The following is an 18,086-nucleotide window of genomic DNA, read 5'->3' as shown; positions in this document are numbered from 1 at the left end:
AAGTAGGGTCTGTCACCTTCATATCACCAGTGAGGAAATTCAGAGAGACACAGGGGCTTGGGCAAGGTCACACAGATTGGAAGGCTGGCCCACTGGCATCCTCATTCGGTATTCTGGGGAACACAGGATGGGGTGGTGTTTGGAGACAGTGGACCAAGCTATGAAGAGCTCAGACATACCAGTGGGTGATGCCTGCAGAAGCTGGGTGGAGGGAGGCACTGGGCTCATGCTCCCGCCAAAATGGCCTCTTCCCCAAGTCCCAGTGGAGGGCAGACCCTCCTTCCTCCACTCCTTGCCCCACCCTTGCTGTTGTTGGCTCAGCTCTGAGCCACCCCCTACCTCATTCCTCAGCATCTCCCTTCCTCTCTGCACTTTGCCATGCTGAGAGGAATAGCAGGGGCCTTGGCAGGCCATGTCCCGCCATCCTGCACTCTGTCAGGGCACAGTGTTCCCATTGTCTTGGGCAGTGAGAGGTATCCAGGTCCTGGCAAGGGGTGGGGGATCATGCCAGGCCTCTCCTGTCTCCACGGGCTGCTCAGCAGCTTTCTCTGGGGCCCAGGCTGTTTGTCCACACATCCAGAGTGCCATTGGGCAAGTCACAGAGGAGCAAGCAAATCAGCATTCTCCCGTAGACCCGGTCATCCCTGATATTAACTTTTGATTGATTCAATGCATTTAATGTGGTTGGAGTCACAGCTGTACCACTTGCTGTGTGACCTTGGCAGATGTCTAGACTTCTCTTTCTTCCTCTTTAAAACAGGAATAGCAATGGTAACAACTCCCTACCAGAGTGGTTGTCAGAGTTGATTTAGATAATGCCTAAAGCAGGTACCATGTAGTGTTTAAAAGGGAAAAAAAAAATACACTTAGTATTATTGGGGGATATCTGATTACAGATTGAATTCAGGCTCAAAGAGAATCTGAGAAATGCAGAAAAGCCCTATACTGTAAATCAAACTCACCTGTAATTCCACCCAGACATACCTTCTTGTGATGATTTTCTTACCCAGAGTGGAGTTGCCTTCCCTCACCCTCCAAGAGAATGACCCCTGTGCGTCCAGGCTGGGCAGGTTGTGTTGGGGGTGGATATGGTCTGCATTTTCTGCGTCCTCTCTGGGCCTCAGCTTTCCTGTCTGGAAAGGAAAGGGTTGAAGTAATCAGGGAAGATAAATAGATTTAATTTCCTATACAAACTGCTGCCTCAAATGGCTCTGGGTTCAGAGTGCCGTGATCAATTAATCCTGTCTGCCATGGATGCAGTGGCTGCAGAACGGAGCAGTGGTGTATATATGTACCCCGTGTAGCCACTGTGAAGAGTCTAAGAAATCCCTAAGAACCCCTTCAGTTTTTAATACTCTAAAAACCTTTCCCCCTTTTCATTCTATTAATACTCCCAGTTTTAAATCCTGGCTTCCTCTGGGAAATGGGGAGGGAATCCTTGCCTCTTCTCCCACTTCACACCTGTCTTCAGCAAGCTTCTGGGGTCTAGTACCCAAAATAGCTCCTACTTAACATTCTCCAAGTTGTACCTTCTCTGCAGAGGCCAACTTAAGGCTCCCGCCAAGTCAGGCTCCAAATGGGGGAGCTGGAGAGGGAGGAGAATTGGGGTGTTTCCCCTCACTAAAAAGGAAACACGCAAACAGCATGTCTGCTAGCAGCCATTCCTCACCAGCCCAAGTTCGGACATTTGAATATTAAATAACTCCATGCAAATGAATACAAATGAGCAGCTCTCCTCTCCTTGCCCCTGCAATTCTTTGGGCAGTAGGGCTTTTGGTCCAACCTGAGTGGATGGGTCTAGGGTCCAGATAGCCCTCCCTGCAGGTAAGAAAGGACAGGGCCTAAAGGACTCCACTGAAAGATTTACCAGCTTCTGTTCTGGCATGAGGGCTCTGTGAGGGGGATCTGAGCTCAGTAAGCAGACAGAGACTCAAAGAGAGCTGGGGACTCTCAAGGGACGGGGTGCTCTCAATCAAGGGGGAGGCCCTCTGTAAAAGAAGAACTCAGTGGTGAGGGGGTTGCTGGGGAGGGGGGAATAAATCTCAAGAATCTGAGGCATGGTTCCATTGCCCATCCCTTCTCCTTCTCCCAGTCCTGGAGGCCTGCCGAGGGCTATAACCTGAGGGGTAACTGAGATCCCTGGCTAGGGCCATCCCAGGGTTCCAGATTGCCTTTCTGAGCCCCAGAGTTGGGAGGAAGCTCCCAGGAACTAAGGAAACCTAGAGAGACTCTCAAGTCCTCAGTGGCCCCAGGCCAGACTACCCTCTCACTGGCTTCCAGGGCCTTGCTCTCAGCCCTAACTCCTGAGCCCCTAAGACCTCAGTTTGCTGCTGAGGTCTGGTGTTGTCTGACTGAGCCCCCACCCCAACCCCCGAGCCCCACCCCCCCTTACTGAGCCCTGCCCTCCTCACTGAGCCCCCATCCCCTTCACTGAGCCCATCCCATCACTGACTCTGTTTCTCTCTAATGGAACCTTCCACCCTGAGACCAGTGCTGCATCCCCAGTCTGGTACACCCATTTCAGCATGTCCTTGTCTTTGTCATGCCCCAGAGCACAGGCCATGAGACAGAGGAGCCAGAGGCAAAGGGATCAATAATAGCCTGGAAGGAGAGCCCAGCTAAGGGCCTTCTTGGTCAGGTTCCATGATGGCTCTGGGCCCGCTCTGCCAGTGGGACGGATGCTGAGATGACGCTGCAGGCAGAGAGGCAGCCCCCACCCCGCCCCACCCCCAGCTTGCCAAGATTCAAGCCAGGGGCCGGAACACAAGAGCAGCATCGGTCCCACCCGATCCCCTGAACAAGCGCTGCACTGTGCACATCCTTCCCATCCCCTCCACCCCTCCCCTCAGGCCAGGCCAGGGTTGGTCAGGGCCACACATGAAGGCCGGAAACAGGACACCCAGGCAGCAAGGGAGCAAGGGAGAAAGGCTGTGAGCTGCAGGGTCAGGGACACAGAGTCAGACCTTCAGGCAGAGAGGCTGTGGCTCACACTCCCAAGTCTGGAGTGGTGGGGTGGCCACGGGGTGTTCCGGGCATCTCCAGGACACAGAGAAGCAGACTCACAGGAGGGAGACCCAAGTTCAGGGAGGTGGGAGCTGATAGTAATCCTTAGAGACCCTGGAAACAGGGGCACAGGGGTCACAAGCCCCACGGCACAGCCACACCTTTGGACAGAGCCCCAAGGCTCCGTGGCTGACTTCACTTACTTCAGCCTCAGAACAGCCACCACAGCTCAGCCCTGCCAGCCCTGCCAGCCCTGTGTGGGGCACTGTCCCCAACTTCACTGAAGCAGCTGAAATCAGGGTCTGGATTCAAGGGAGTTGTATATGCTCTAGATGCCTGGCTCACCCACAGTCCTAGGCCTTAGGAAGCATTACTATGAAGAAAGCTAGTGGAGGTGATGGAATTCCAGCTGAGCTATTTCAAATCTTAAAAGATGATGCTGTGAAAGCGGTACACTCAATATGTCAATAAATTTGGAAAACTCAGCAGTGGTCACAGGACTGGAAAAGGTCAGTTTTCATTCCAATCCCAAAGAAAGGCAATGCCAAAGCATGTTCAAACTACCACACAATTGCACTCATTTCACATCCTAGCAACATACTGCTCAAAATCTTTCAAGCTAGGCTTCAACAGTACATGAACGGAAAACCTCCAGTACAAGCTGGGTTTAGAAAAGGCAGAGGAATCAGAGATCAAATTGCTAACATCCGTTGGATCATAGAAAAAGCAAGAGAATTAAAAAAAAAACTGCTTCATTGACTAGTTTGTTTTCTTTTTTTCCCATTGACTAGGCTAAAGCCTTTGTGTAGATCACAAAAAACTGTGGACAATTCTTAAAGCAATGAGAATGCCAGACCACCTTACCCATCTCCTGAGAAACCTGTATGCAGGCCAAGAAGCAACAGTTAGAAGCAGACATTGAACAATGGACTGGTTCCAAACTGGAAAAGGAGTACATCATTGTCACCCTGTATATTGTCACCCTGCTTATTTAACTTCTATGCAGAGTATATCACGAGAAATGACAGGTTGGATGAATCACAAGCTGGAATCAAAAGTGCCAGGAGAAATAACAACCTCAGATATGCAGATGATACCACTCTTATGGCAGAAAGCCAAGGGGAAGTAAAGAGCCTCTTGATGAAGGTGAAAGAGGAGAATGAAAAAGCTGGCCTAAGACCCAGTATTCAAAAAATGGCCTCTGGTCCCATCACTTCATGGCAAATAGATGGGGGAAAAATGGAAACAGTGACAGATATTTTTCTTGGGCTGCAAAAATCACATGGACAGTGACCACAGCCATGAAATTAAAAGATGCTGGCTTCTTGGAAGAAAAGCTATGACAAACCTAGACAGCATATTAAAAGGCAGAGACATCAGTTTGCCAACAAATGTCTGTATAGTCAAAGCTGTGGTTTTTCCAGTAGTCATATAAGTGTGAGAGCTGGACCATAAAGAAGGCTGAGCACCAAAGAATGATGCTTTTGAACTGTGGTGCCAGAGAAGACTCTTGAGAGTCCCTTGGGCTGCAAGGAGATCCAACCAGTCAATTCTAAAGGAAATCAACCCTGAATATTTATTGGAAGGACTGATGCTGAAGCTGAAGCTCTAATACTTTGGCCACCTGGTGTGAAGAGCCAACTCACTGGAAAAGACCCTGATGCTGGGAAAGATTAAGGGCAGGAAGAGAAGGGGGCAACAGAGGATGAGATGGTTGGATGGAATCACTGAGTCAATGGACATGACTTGGAGCAAACTCCAGGAGATAGTGAAGGAAGGGGAGCCTGGCATTCTGCAGTTCATGGGGTGATAAAGAGTCAGACACAACTTGGTGACTGAAAAACAAAAACAACATAATCTGAACCGAGTTGCCCAATTGCCCTGCCACTAACTGGACCAGAGGCGAGCCTGGATCTCACTCAGCTGGCCATAAATTGCTCTCCAGGAGTCAGATTCACTGATCAAAGCAGATCATCTCTTGGAGAATAAGGGAGCAACCCAGAAAGAAGCATGGACAGGGTCATGAGGTCACAGGTTCCAAGTCGAGCAAGGAGTCTAGGCATGCAGGACGTGCAGGAAGGACAGAAGTGAAGGCCCAGAATGACCGAGCCTCTGTGACACTAAAGGTCAGACTTGGGAGCCTGCAGCTGTGGCCAACATGAGACTCCAGGTCAGGGAAACTGTTTGCTTCCTGAACACTTCTGGTGACCTGTGAGGCCTGGAGGTGAGGGCCACCTCCCTGTCTTCCTTAAGCCCCGTCTCCTGAAGCCCAGGGACTTTCCTGGTGGATCAGACAGTAAAGAATCCACCTGCAATGTGGGAGACCTGGGTTCGATCCTTGGGTTGGGAAGACTCCCCTGGAATCTTCCTGGAGTGGCAACCCTCTCCAGTATTCTTGCCTGGAGAATCCCCATGGACAGAAGAGCCTGGCAGGCTACAGTCCATGGAGTTGCAAAGAGTTAGACATGACTGAGCAATTAAGCACAGCACCTGAAGCCCAGGGTGAGTGTTTCCGTGGTCCTCATCTAGGGGAGCTTCTTTGCTCCTGCCTCTCTGGCTCCTCCCAGCCCATCCAGAGGGGGCCACAAAAGGTAGTAAGAGTCCTGGACCTGAAGTCCACGATGAGATTTGAGATTTGCCAGGTATCTGGCTCTCAGCATCTCGGTTTTCTCCTTAGAAATATGGGGAGTAAGGCCTGCCCTGGGCGCTGTTGGGAGAGTAAAATGAGATTGCAGTGAAGAGCTTGTTCCAGCCTCTCCCTGGGGGTCCACCGTCCATGCTCTTCTGGCCCCTGGTCCTGTTTCATTTTTCCCATCCCTGTACCAGGAGGACATTCAGGACTTCCATCGTATGAGATCCTCACTCCAATCAGACTCCCTTAGGCTGGGAGGCGGCTCTAGACACTTCCCCCAGAGTCCAGGGTTCTGATCTAAAAAAGGAGGCCTCCAGGGGATATAGGTCAGATGAATGGTGGAATTTCAAAACTTGTGACCACATAGCACAGGGAACTCTGCTCAGTATTCTGTAATAACCTAAAAGGGAAAAGAATTTGAAAAAAAAAAAAATAGATACATGTACTTGTATAACTGAATCATTTTTCTGTACACCTGAAACTAACACAAAACTGTTAATCAACTATACTTTAATATAGGATATGTAAAGCAATTATCCTTCAATAAAAATAAATAAATTAAAAAATAGAGAGAGAGAATAAAAATTAAAACAAACAAAAAACTTGTGACCAGCCAGCACAGAGGTTGCTCCATGTGGCCTCCTTAGTAACATTTTCCCTCAATCCAGTGCCTCAGTCCAGGGGAGGGGGCCCCAAGAAAGGAAGCTGGACTTCAGTTAGAACAGCAAGTCCTGCCAGGCCCTGGGGCACACGTGAGTCTGTATCATCTCCGTTCTGGGTATGGTGCCCCATGGGAACTGTCTTGAGCCACCATTCTTCATTTCTACTCATGTCTCATCACCTTTATGCCTTTCTCTCTGGGATCAGTGACCATTCAGCCCCAGACTGACCCCCCACCCCGCAACCCAGCCCCTAAAAGCATGAGCTCCGGCGCTCAAGAGACCTGGGTTCAAATCCTGACTCAGCTACTCTCCATTGTGACCTTGGGCAAGCTGTTTCACCTCTGAGCAAGACTGGAGCGAATGAAATGACAACACAGGAACAGCCAAGCCCTTCCTCCTTCCCTGAGCCCTGGACTGGGACCCCCTGATGGGGCTGGAAGAGGCCAGGGGTCTTACCCTGAGCTGTAGAAGTCATGGGATCAAATGCACGTGCCTACCATGGGACCTGCTCTGGTCACTGCGGTACTTTGAGCCCATGTCCTCATTTGTCAAGTGGAGGTACAACTGCTCAGCTAATGTTAGGGCTCCTTCTCTGATCACAGAAGGCTACCTGGAGGAAGTGACAGAGACTCCCTTTGGGTGGGAAGAAGGCAAGCTGAACAGAGGGGACTGCCCTTCAAGACAAGAGGCTGGTGGGGGAGGGGCAGGGATGGCAGGGAGGTGAGTCACCAGGAAGGGAGGGGGAGACGGAGGCTGGGCTTCTTGAAGGGTCAGGGGTCAGTGGGTAGAGGTGGCTTGATGTGGACTCACAAAGGTTCAGACCTGATCTGAGAAGACTCTGTTAGCAACACAGTTACACACGCCCTTGTCCACGTGGTCACACCAACGCATGCTGGAAACACACACACACATTCACACTCTCCCATACACTCAGGACATTCATGGAGTCACTCCCAGACACAAGGACACACTCAGAGACATTCACAAACTCATCCATGCGTGTTTTTACCTTCAAGTATATCCACACCTTCATACACGCTCCTGTCGACATCATCTGCACAGACAAAGGCAAACACAAAGGCACATGCTTGTACACTCAACTGCATTCACAGAGACACCAAAAGGAACGCACTCAGACCCAAGGATACTCTGGCATACTCAGAGGTATCCGTGGACAAGGGCACTCCAAGACACCCTCAGTAACACACATTCTTGCACACCAGCTTGCACACTTGAGTCATTCTCACCGTCAAAGCCACACACTTGTATACACACTCCTGTAGGACTCTGGATCATTCGCAGATGTTCAGTCAGGTATAGTACGGTCAGGTACACTCACACAGTCTCCCCCACCCACCGGGGCAGCCACCACCACCCCCTCCAGCCAGCCGGGTAAACTCTCTCTCCACCCACTTCCCACCATCCTCTGGGGCCTCAGGGGCCTCCCTCCGGAGCTGGGGGAGGGGATGGGGCGGGGTTCACCCTGCTGATGTGGCAACTCCGCTCACCTGCGGCCGGCCGCACCCTCTCCGTGGAGAAAGGCTTAAAGGAGCAGGGATCCCCGGCGCTGTACCCCCCTTACCCCCCCGCCCTGGCCCCAGGTCTCTGCCCTAGTTTCTCTGATGCAAAAAGCGAGGCCTAGCGAGGGGTCAGATGATGAATGGGACTTGCAACCAGGACTCCAGGGCCAGGAGCCGGCTGGGGAGGGGACGCTGGTGCTGGGAACAGGAAGACTGGGTTCCAGGCCCAGCCCACCTCCGCCTGTCCTGGCTGGCTGCCTGCAGAACCTGCTTCTTCTCACTGTTCCCCATCTCCCTACCAGGCATTCCCATCCCCTGGAAGTCCTGTCTCCTAGCCAGCTGCACAGGCCCAAGCCAGAAACACACACACAGTCACTGCACCCTGTTGACCCGACCTTCCCAGCGTGCCTCAAACCTGGGCTGGAAGGAGACAGCCTGTGCCATGTGAAGCCCGGCTTTGCTCCTTCCCAGCTCTGTGACTTAAGGCAGGCCACTGCTCTCCTCTGAGCCTCAGTTTCCCCGTCTAGAAATGGGGCGGTGGTCACACCTACCTCCCAGGATGGGATTGGTGAGCGAATTAAACAATAGAGGTGGAGGCTTCAGGGCCACACCCAGGGACTCAGGACAGGCTTCCCTTCATGTGAAGGGAAGACACATGAAGGATTTGCCGAATACACAGAGCTGGGCCACGTCTCCCCCTTCTGAAGCCTCTCTGATCCGTCACCTCTTGGGGGATCCTACAGGACCAGCTACTCCCAGGTTTGCTGTTAGTTTTGCTGCTGCTTCCAAAGCCCCTGATCACTACCATGATGAGAGGAGGGCCCAGCTGGTGGGCAGGTGACTGGGGTGGAGAGGGGTCAAGAGGACACAGCCATGCTCATGGGAGTCTGAGGGGGAAGATCCAGCTCAGCTCTGCTCCTGTTTAATCAGACCCAGTCTGTCCTGAGGCCAAGACTAGCTAGTGGGGGAGATACAGCCCTGCCCCAAGGGTTCCAAGTCTGATGTGGGAAACAGCCTCATCCAAGAGCACTCCAGTGGCTAGGGAAGACACTCCCTGGCCCAGCCCCCCAAACTACTTGGGGAGACATACACTTCCCCTGGGAGTCCCAGTCTGATGGGGACAATTCATCCACTCTAGGGGTTCCCAGACTGGGAAAGGAGACACAACTGTGGTTCTCAAGGACCCTAAGTCACAATAGAAGAGAGAGCATGCATGCCTAGGACACAGAGGTACCCCAGACGCTGAGAAGCAGAAATGAGCACAGATGAATGTGGCTTTGTGCACGTGCCTCTTGCATATGACTGTGACTCTGTGCACGCGTGTGACTCCGTATGTGGCTGTTGCCTCTGATTCTGAGATTAGGCATGTGCCTCTGAGTTGAGGCTGTTGACAAAGGCTGTTGAGGCTGTGCTTCCACTCAGTGAGTGGACCCAGTTGTGTCTGATCATTCGTTCAACGGCCTTGCGTTCACGGAACGTTCACTTTGTCCCGGTTGCTGGGCCCCACCCAGGGATGCTATGCAGCCTTCAAGAGGTGCGGTTTCTACTTTCAGAGACATCACTACGTAAAAGTGGTGGATGAAGCACTGAAAAAGCAATCCCCTGTGCTGCCACCTGTTTAGAAGCACAGGGGGCTATGGGTGCATAGGGAAGGTGGACTTCCTGGAAGAGGTGATATTTAAGCTGTGCCCTAACAGGGTTTTACAGCGGAGGGAAAAGCTGTTCTAATTAGAGGGAACAGGACTTCCCTGGCAGTCCAGTGGTTAAGAATCTGTGCTACCACTGCAGGGGGCATGGGTTCAGCCCCTGATCTGGAAACTAAGATCTCACATGCCCTGTGGTACTGACAACAACAACAACAAAAACCCACCAAAAAAAAAACAACCCCAACTAGAGGAAACAGCATGTGCAAAGGCCGTGTGGATCTGGGAAGAGAGCCCAGAAAAGGTTTTTCTGGAGGAAGTGACTGGGTGAGATTTTGGAAGTAGGTAGGCAAGCAGAAGGCATAGCTTCGGTTTAGGGGGTGTGGGATGTGGTATAGACTAGCCAGAGGAAGTCAGCTGGCCTGAGCCTGTCAGTCACTCCAGACCTTCTGTAACCCTTTGGATTGTAGCCCACCAGGCCACTCTGTTCATGGGGCTTTTCAGGCAAGGATACTGGAGTGGGTTGCCATGCCCTCCTCCAGGGGATCTGATCTTCATGACCCAGGGATCGAACCTGTGTCTCTTGCATTGCAGATGGATTCTTTACCCCCTGAGGTATCAGGGAAGCCTGTACTGTACCTAGGGATGGAAAGGCAGTATCCAGAGGAACCGGAGGGTCTGAAGGGGAACGCGCACCTCCAGAGAGAGGAGACAGCTGCTGAGCGGTGGGTTTAGGGGGTGAGCTCCTCGACCAGCCTCTGGGCGCTCCTAGGAGAGAGACCCAGCCCAGGGAGCCTGGGGAAGACCTCCTAAGTATCCTTAGCAGTAAAGGGAATTGAATAATAGCTCCCTCACAGGGCAGAGGGGAAAACTATCAATACGGTAAATGCACTTACCCAAGTCGCTCTCCGCTGAGCTCTAAGGAGCGCATTTATTCCTCTCAAGAACTGTATTATTTGGTTCCCATTTTAATGCTGATGAAGCAGGCTCAGAGAGGCTCAAGTCTACAGAGTACCGGAACGCGAGAGTGAGCGGTCTGGATTAGACTCAGCCTGGCTCCTTCCCTTGAGTCCCACCGCCTCTCAGCACGCGAATGCGCCTTTTAAATCGGTAACAGCTGGTTACTGCTGGATCCGGTGCTGTTACTATTATTATGGTTTATTATTATCACTGTGATACCCGAAGAACCTCCTTGATTCATCATCGCGGGCTCCAACCTCCCCGCCGCCCGCGCGCCCTCGGTCCCTGAAAACTCCAGGCCCAGGCGACCCCGCGCGGCCACGATAGGAACAACAACCCCTGGGGCGAGGGGCCCTGGAGGGGGTGTCGGTGTGATGGCACCCCCTGGAGGCAGTGCTCGGTATCGCTCCAGAGTCCGACGGAAGAGTGCGGTGTCTTCTGCACCATTCGTAGTGTGCAGACCCAGATAGTGGTCCCGGAGGACTAGGAGGAAGGAGGGAAGAAAGGGAATAACACTTATTAAGCGACTCTGGTACACTGGGGAAGGTGCTGGGCGTTTTCTCATTTAACCCCTCAGTTAGTTCAGTCGCTCACTTGTGCCCGACTCTTTGAGACCCCATGGACTGCAGCACGCCAGGCCTCCCTATCACCAACTCCCGGAATTTACTTAACACATGTCCATTGAGTTGGTGATGCCATCCAACCATCTCATCCTCTGTCGTCCCTTTCTCCTCCTGCCTTCAGTCTTTCCCAGCATCAGGATCTTTTCCAGTAAGTCCGTTCTTCACATCAGGTGGCCAAAGTATTGGAGTTTCAGCTTCAGCATCAGCCTTCCAATGAATATTCAGAACTGATTTCCTTTAGGATGGACTGGTTGGATCTCCTTGCAGTCCAAGGGACTCTCAAGAGTCTTCTCCAACACCACAGTTCAAAAGCATCAATTCTTTGGCGCTCAGCTTTCTTTACAGTCCAACTCTCACATCCGTACATGACTACTGGAAAAACCATAGCTTTGACTAGATGGACCTTTGTTGGCAAAGTAATGTCTCTGCTTTTTAATATGCTGTCTAGGTTGGTCATAACTTTTCTTCCAAGGAGTAAGAGTCTTTTAATTTCATGGCTGCAGTCACCATCGGCAGTGATTTTGGAGGCCCAAAAAATAAAATCTGTCACTGTTTCCCCATCTATTTGCCATGAAGTGATGGGGCCAGATGCCATGATCTTAGTTTTCTGAATGTTGAGTTCTAAGTCAACTGTTTCACTCTCCTCTTTCACTTTCATCAAGAGGCTCTTCAGTTCTTCTTTGCTTTCTCCCATAAGGGTAGTGTCATCTGCATATCTGAGGTTATTGATATTTCTCCCGGCAATCTTGATTCCAGCTTCGTTCAGTCCAGCATTTCTCATGATATACTCTGCATATAAGTTAAATAAGCAGAGTGACAATATACAGTCTTGACGTACTCCTTTCCCGATTTGGAACCAATCTGTTCCATGTCCAGTTCTAACTGTTGCTTCCTGACCTGCATACAGATTTCTCAGGAGGCAGGTCAGGTGGTCTAGTATTCCCATCTCTTGAAGAATTTTTCACAGTTTGTTGTGATCCACACAGTCAAAGGCTTTGGTGTATTCAATAAAGCAGAAGTAGATGTTTTTCTGGAACTCTCTTGCTTTATCGATGATCCAACAGATGTTGGCAATTTGATCTCTGGTTCCTCTGCCTTTTCTAAATCCAGCTTGTACATCTGGAAGTTCTCGGTTCACATACTGTTGAAGCCTGGCTTGGAGAATTTTGAGCATTAATTTACTAAGGTGTGAGATGAGTGCAGTTGTGCAGTAGTTTGAGCATTCTTTGGCAATGTCTTTCTTTGTGATTGGAATGAAAACTGACCTTTTCCACTCCTGTGGCTAATGCTGAGTTTTCCAAATTTGCAGGCATATTGAGTGCAGCACTTCCACAGCATCATCTTTTAGGATTTGAAATAGCTCAACTGGAATTCCATCACCTCCACTATCTTTGTTTGTAGTGATGCTTCCTAAGGCCCACTTGACTTCACATTCCAGGATGTCCGGTATAATGATAACAATGACAATGAAAAAAATAATTCAGTCATTAGGAGAAGTCTCTTGAGATTCCCTTGGGCAGCAAGGAGATCAAACCAGTCAGTCCTAAAGGAAATCAACCCTGAATATTCATTGGAAAGACAGATGCTGAAACTGAAGCTCCAATACTTTGGCCACCTGAAGTGAAGAGCTGACCCAGTGGCAAAGACCCTGATGCTGGGCAAGATTGAAGGCAGGAGAAGAAGGGGACAACAGAGGATGAGACAGTTGAATGGCATCACCAACTCAATGGACATGAGTTTGCAAGCTCCAGGAGTTGGTGATGGACAGGGAAGCCTGGCATGCTGCAGTCCATGGGGTCGCCAAGAGTCGGACACAACGGAGTGACTGAACAACAGCAACAGATTTTAGACTCGGGTCTGCTGCCTATGAAGCTTGGATTTGTACCTGGCTCCCTTGAAACAGTGGGCTGGAGGGCCCTACTAGGGCATCTCTAACCATCCTCCTCCCAGGTCTAGTTGGCTTGCTGGAGCTCTTGGCACATCGAAAACTCAGCACCAGTAATAATGGGAAATGTACTACTCTGAGCTTCCAAGAAGCAAGTTCACTTCCAATCACTCTTGTGCCGAGCCTCATATTTAATTACTTTTCACAGTCCTGCGAAGGGGGTATCAGTGGCATGTTTCACTGACCGGGAATTGAGGGTCAGGCTTGCCTTCTAGGGGTGGAGACTGCTGCCATGCCAACACTCCCCTCCCTGCTTCTTCCCCCCAGAGCCTCTCTCCCGTCTCATCCCTCTGCCAGTCATCCCGCCCACAACTCTTGGCCCCTCCCTGATCCATTTTCCTAAGCCCAGTCTGGTGAGTTAAGATGGACCTTTTGGGTTGGGACTTTGCTCAGAGTGGTGGCCAGGAGGTCACTGTTCACCTAGGATGGGATTCTAATCAGTTCACAGCTATTTTTGGAGTAGAAAATGGTTTGTTCTTTTTTTAAATCTTTTTAGAATTGAGATATAGTTGATGTATATACATGATATACATATGTATACACATATATATACATGTATATACAGATATACATGATGTATATCATGTAAGTTACTAGTGTACAACCTATCGATCCACAGTTTTAAAGCTTATACTTCTTTTATAGTTATTCTAATATATTGGCTATATTCCCTGTGTTGTACAATATAGCCTTGTAGCGCATTTATTTCATACATAGCAGTTTGTATCTCTGAACTCCCTGCCCCTCTCTTGCCTTGCCCCCATTCCTTCTTCCCACTGGTATTATTCTGTTCTCTACATCTGTGAGTCTGTGTCCATTTTGTTATAGTCATTGTTCTATGTGCCATGCTTAGTTGCTCAGTCATGTCCCACTGTTTGCAACCCCATGGGCTGTAGCCCGCCAGGCTCCTCTGTCCCTGGGGATTCTCCAGGTAAGAATATTGGAGGAGGTTGCCATGCCCTCCTCCAGGTTATAGTCACTAGTCTGTTTTAATTTTTAGATTCCACATATAATATCATATATATCATATGTCTTCGGGCTTCCCTGGTAGCTCAGTGGTGAAAAATCCACCTGCAATGCAGGGAACGAAACGTGGACTCGATTCCTGAGTGGGGAAGATCCCCTGGAGAAGGAAATGGCAACCGACCGCAGTGTTCTTGTCTGGGAAATCCTGTGGACAGAGAAGTGTGGGCTACAGTCCACGTGTTTGCAAGAGTCGGACACGACTTAGTGACTAAATCACCACCACCCCATATGTCTATCTGTTTAATTATTTCACTTAGCATAATACCCTCCAAGTCCATCCATGTTGTTGCAAATGACAGAGTTTAATTCCTTTTTATGGATGAGTAGTATCCCATTGTATATGTGTGTGTGTGTGGGGGTGTGTGTGTGTGCGTGTGTTAGTCACTCAGTCATGTCTGACTCTTTGCAATCCCATGAACTGTAGCCAACCAAACTCCTTTGTCCATGGAATTCTCCAGGCAAGAATACTGGAGTGGGTAGCCATGCCCTTCTCCAGGGTATCTTTCCAACCCAGGGGTCAAACCCGGGTCTCCCACATTGCAGGCAGATTGTTTACCATCTGAGCCAGCGAGGAAGCTCCATTGTATATATAGACCACATCTTCATCTGTTCACCTGGTGATAAACACTTAGATTACTTCCATATCTTGGCATATTTCACTGAGATACCTGGAGTAACAGGTATCTTGCCATATTTCTTGGCAATCATAAATGATGCTGCTATGAACATAGGGGTGCATGTATCTTTTTGAATTAGTGTTTTCAGTTTTGTGTGTGTGTGTGTGTATGTGGGTGGGTGTGTGTGTTTTGGATATATAACCAGGAGTGGAATTGTTGCATCATATGGTAGTTCTTTGGGATTGGAATGAAAACTGACCTTTTCCAGTCCTGTGACCACTGCTGAGTTTTCCAAATTTGCTGGCATATTGAGTGCAGCATTTTCATAGCATCATCTTTTAGGATTTAAAATAGCTCAACTGGAATTCCATCACCTCCACTAGCTTTGTTTGTAGTGATGCTTCCTAAGGCCCACTTGACTTCACATTCCAGGATGTCTAGCTCTAGGTGAGTGATCACACCATCATGATTATCTGGGTCATGAAGATCTTTTTTGTATAGTTCTTCTGTGTATTCTTGCCACCTCTTCTTAATATCTTCTGCTTCTGTTAGGTCCATACCATTTCTGTCCTTGGTATCTCTAATTTCCTTGAAGAGATCTCTAGTCTTTCCCATTCTATTGTTTTCCACTATTTCTTTGCACTGATCACTGAGGAAGGCTTTCTCATCTCTCCTTGCTATTCTGCATTCAGATGGACATATCTTTCCTTTTCTCCTTTGCCTTTCGCTTCTCTTCACAGCTATTTGTAAGACCTCCTCAGACATCCATTTCGCTTTTTTGCATTTCTTTTTCTTGGGGATGATCTTGATCACTGCCTCCTGTACAATGTCATGAGCCTCTGCCCATAGTTCTTCAGGCACTCTGTCTATCAGATCTAATCCCTTGAATCCATTTGTCACTTCCACTGTATAATCTTAAGGGATTTGATTTATGTCATATCTGAATGGCCTAGTGGTTTTCCCTACTTTCTTCAATTTAAGTCTGAATTTGGCAATAAAGAGTTCATGATCTGAGCCACAGTCAGCTCCCACTCTTGTTTTTGCTGACTGTATGGAGCTTCTCCATCTTTGGCTGCAAAGAATATAATCAATCTGATTTTGGTATTGACCATCTGGTGATGTCCATGTGTAGAGTCTTCACTTGTGTTGTTGGAAGAGGGTGTTTGCTATGACCAGTGCGTTCTCTTGGCAAAACTCTGTTAGCCTTTGCCTTGCTTCATTTTTTACTCCGAGGCCAAATTTCCCTGTTACTCCAGGTATCTCTTGACTTTCTATTTTTGCATTTCAGCCCCCTATAATGAAAAGGACATCTTTTTTGGGTGTTAGTTCTAGAAGGTCTTGTAGGTCTTTATAGAACCACTCAACTTCAGCTTCTTCAGCATTACTGGTTGGGGCATAGACTGGGATTTCTGTGATATTGAATGGTTTGCCTTGGAAACAAACAGAGATCATTCTGTCATTTTTGAGATTGTACTCAAGAACTGCATTTCAGACTCTTCTGTTGAGTATGATGGCTACTCCATTTCTTCTAAGGGATTCTTGCCCACAGTAGTAGATATAATTGTCATCTGAGTTAAATTCACCTATTCCAGTCCGTTTTAGTTCGCTGATTCCTAAATGTCAATGCTCACTCTTGCAATCTCCTCTTTTTTTTTTTTTTTTTTGCAATCTCCTCTTTGACCACTTTCAATTTACCTTGATTCACGGACCTAATATTCCAGGTTCCTATGCAATATTGCTCTTTACAGCATCGAACGTTACTTCCATAACCAGTCACATCTACAACTGGGTGTTGTTTTTGCTTTGGCTCTGTCTCTTCACTCTTTCTGAGGTTATTTCTCCACTCTTCTCCAGTAGCTTATGGGGCACCTACTGACCTGGGGAGTTCATCTTTCAGTGTCCTATCTTTTTGCCTTTTCATACTGTTCATGGGGTTCTCAAGGCAAGAATATTGAAGTGGTTTGCCATTTCCTTCTCCAGTGCACCACGTTTTGTCAGAACTCTCCACCATGACCCGTCCATCTTGGGTGGCTCTACACGACATGGCTCATAGTTTCATTGAGTTTCATTGAGACAAGGCTGCCGTCCATGTGATTAGATTGGTTAGTTTTCTGTGATTGTGATTGTGGTTTTCATTCTGTCTGCCCTCTGATGGAGAAGGATAAAAGGCTTTTGGAAGCTTCCTGATGGGAGAGACTGACTGAGGGGGAAACTGGGTCTTGTTCTGATGGGCAGGGCCATGCTCAGTACATCTTTAATCCAATTTTCTGTTGATGGGCGGGGCTGTGTTCCCTCCCTGTTGTTTGACCTGAGGCGAAACTATGGTGGAGGTGATGAAGACACTGGCAACCTCCTTCAAAAGGTCCCATGCACACACTGTTGCACACAGTGCCCTCAACCTTTCAGCAGGCCACTCCCTACCCATGCCTCCACCAGAGACTCCTGGACACTAATGGGCAAGTCTGGGTCAGTCTCTTGTGGGGGTCCCTCATCCTTTCTCCTGGGTCCTGGTGCACACAAGGTTTTGTTTGTGCCCTCCAAGAGTCTGTTTCCCAGGCCTGTGTAAGTTCTGGCAGCTCCATGGTGGGGTTAATGACGACCTCTTCCAAGAGGGCATATGCCATACCCAGGTCTACTGTACCCAGAGCCCCTGCCCCTGCAGCAGTCCACTGCTGACCCGTACCTCCACAGGAGACACTCAAACGCAGTTCTGGCTCAGTCTCTGTGGGGTCTGTGGGTCCTGGTGCACACAAGGTTTGTTTGAGCCCTCTGACTGTCTCCGGCGGGTATGGGGTTTGATTCTAAATGTGATTTTGCCCCTCCTGCTGTCTTGCTGGGGCTTCTCCTCTGCCCTTGGATGTGGGGTATCTCCTCAAAGTTGCTCCATTGCTGTGCAGCTGCCACGCAATGTCAAAGAATGCTCAAACTACCGCACAACTGCACTCATCTCACATGCTAGCAAAGTATGCTCAAAATTGTCCAAGCCAGGCTTCAACAGCACATGAACCATGAACTCCCAGATGTTCAGGCTGGATTTAGAAAAGGCAGAGGAACCAGAGATCAAATTGCTAATATCTGTTTGATCATCAAAAAAGTGAAAGAGTTCCAGAAAAACATCTACTTCTGCTTTATTGACTATGCCAAAGCCTTTGACTGTTTGGATCACAACAAACTGTGAAAAATTCTGAAAGAGATGGGAATACCAGACCACCTGACCAGCCTCCTGAGAAATCTGTATGCAGGTCAAGAAGCAACAGTTAGAACTGGACATGGGACAACAGATTGGTTCCAAATCAGGAAAGGAGTATGTCAAGGCTATATATTGTCACCCTGCTTATTTAACTTTTATGCAGAGTACATCATGAGAAACACTGGACTGAATTAAGCACAAGCTGGAATCAAGATTACTGGGAGAAATATCAATAACCTCACATATGCGGATGACACCACCCTTA

Source organism: Dama dama, chromosome 8, assembly GCF_033118175.1.
Source record: "Dama dama isolate Ldn47 chromosome 8, ASM3311817v1, whole genome shotgun sequence".
In the NCBI taxonomy this organism is placed as follows: Eukaryota; Metazoa; Chordata; class Mammalia; order Artiodactyla; family Cervidae; genus Dama; species Dama dama.
The sequence above is the reverse complement of the archived record's forward strand: the minus strand, read 5'-3'. Positions refer to the sequence as shown.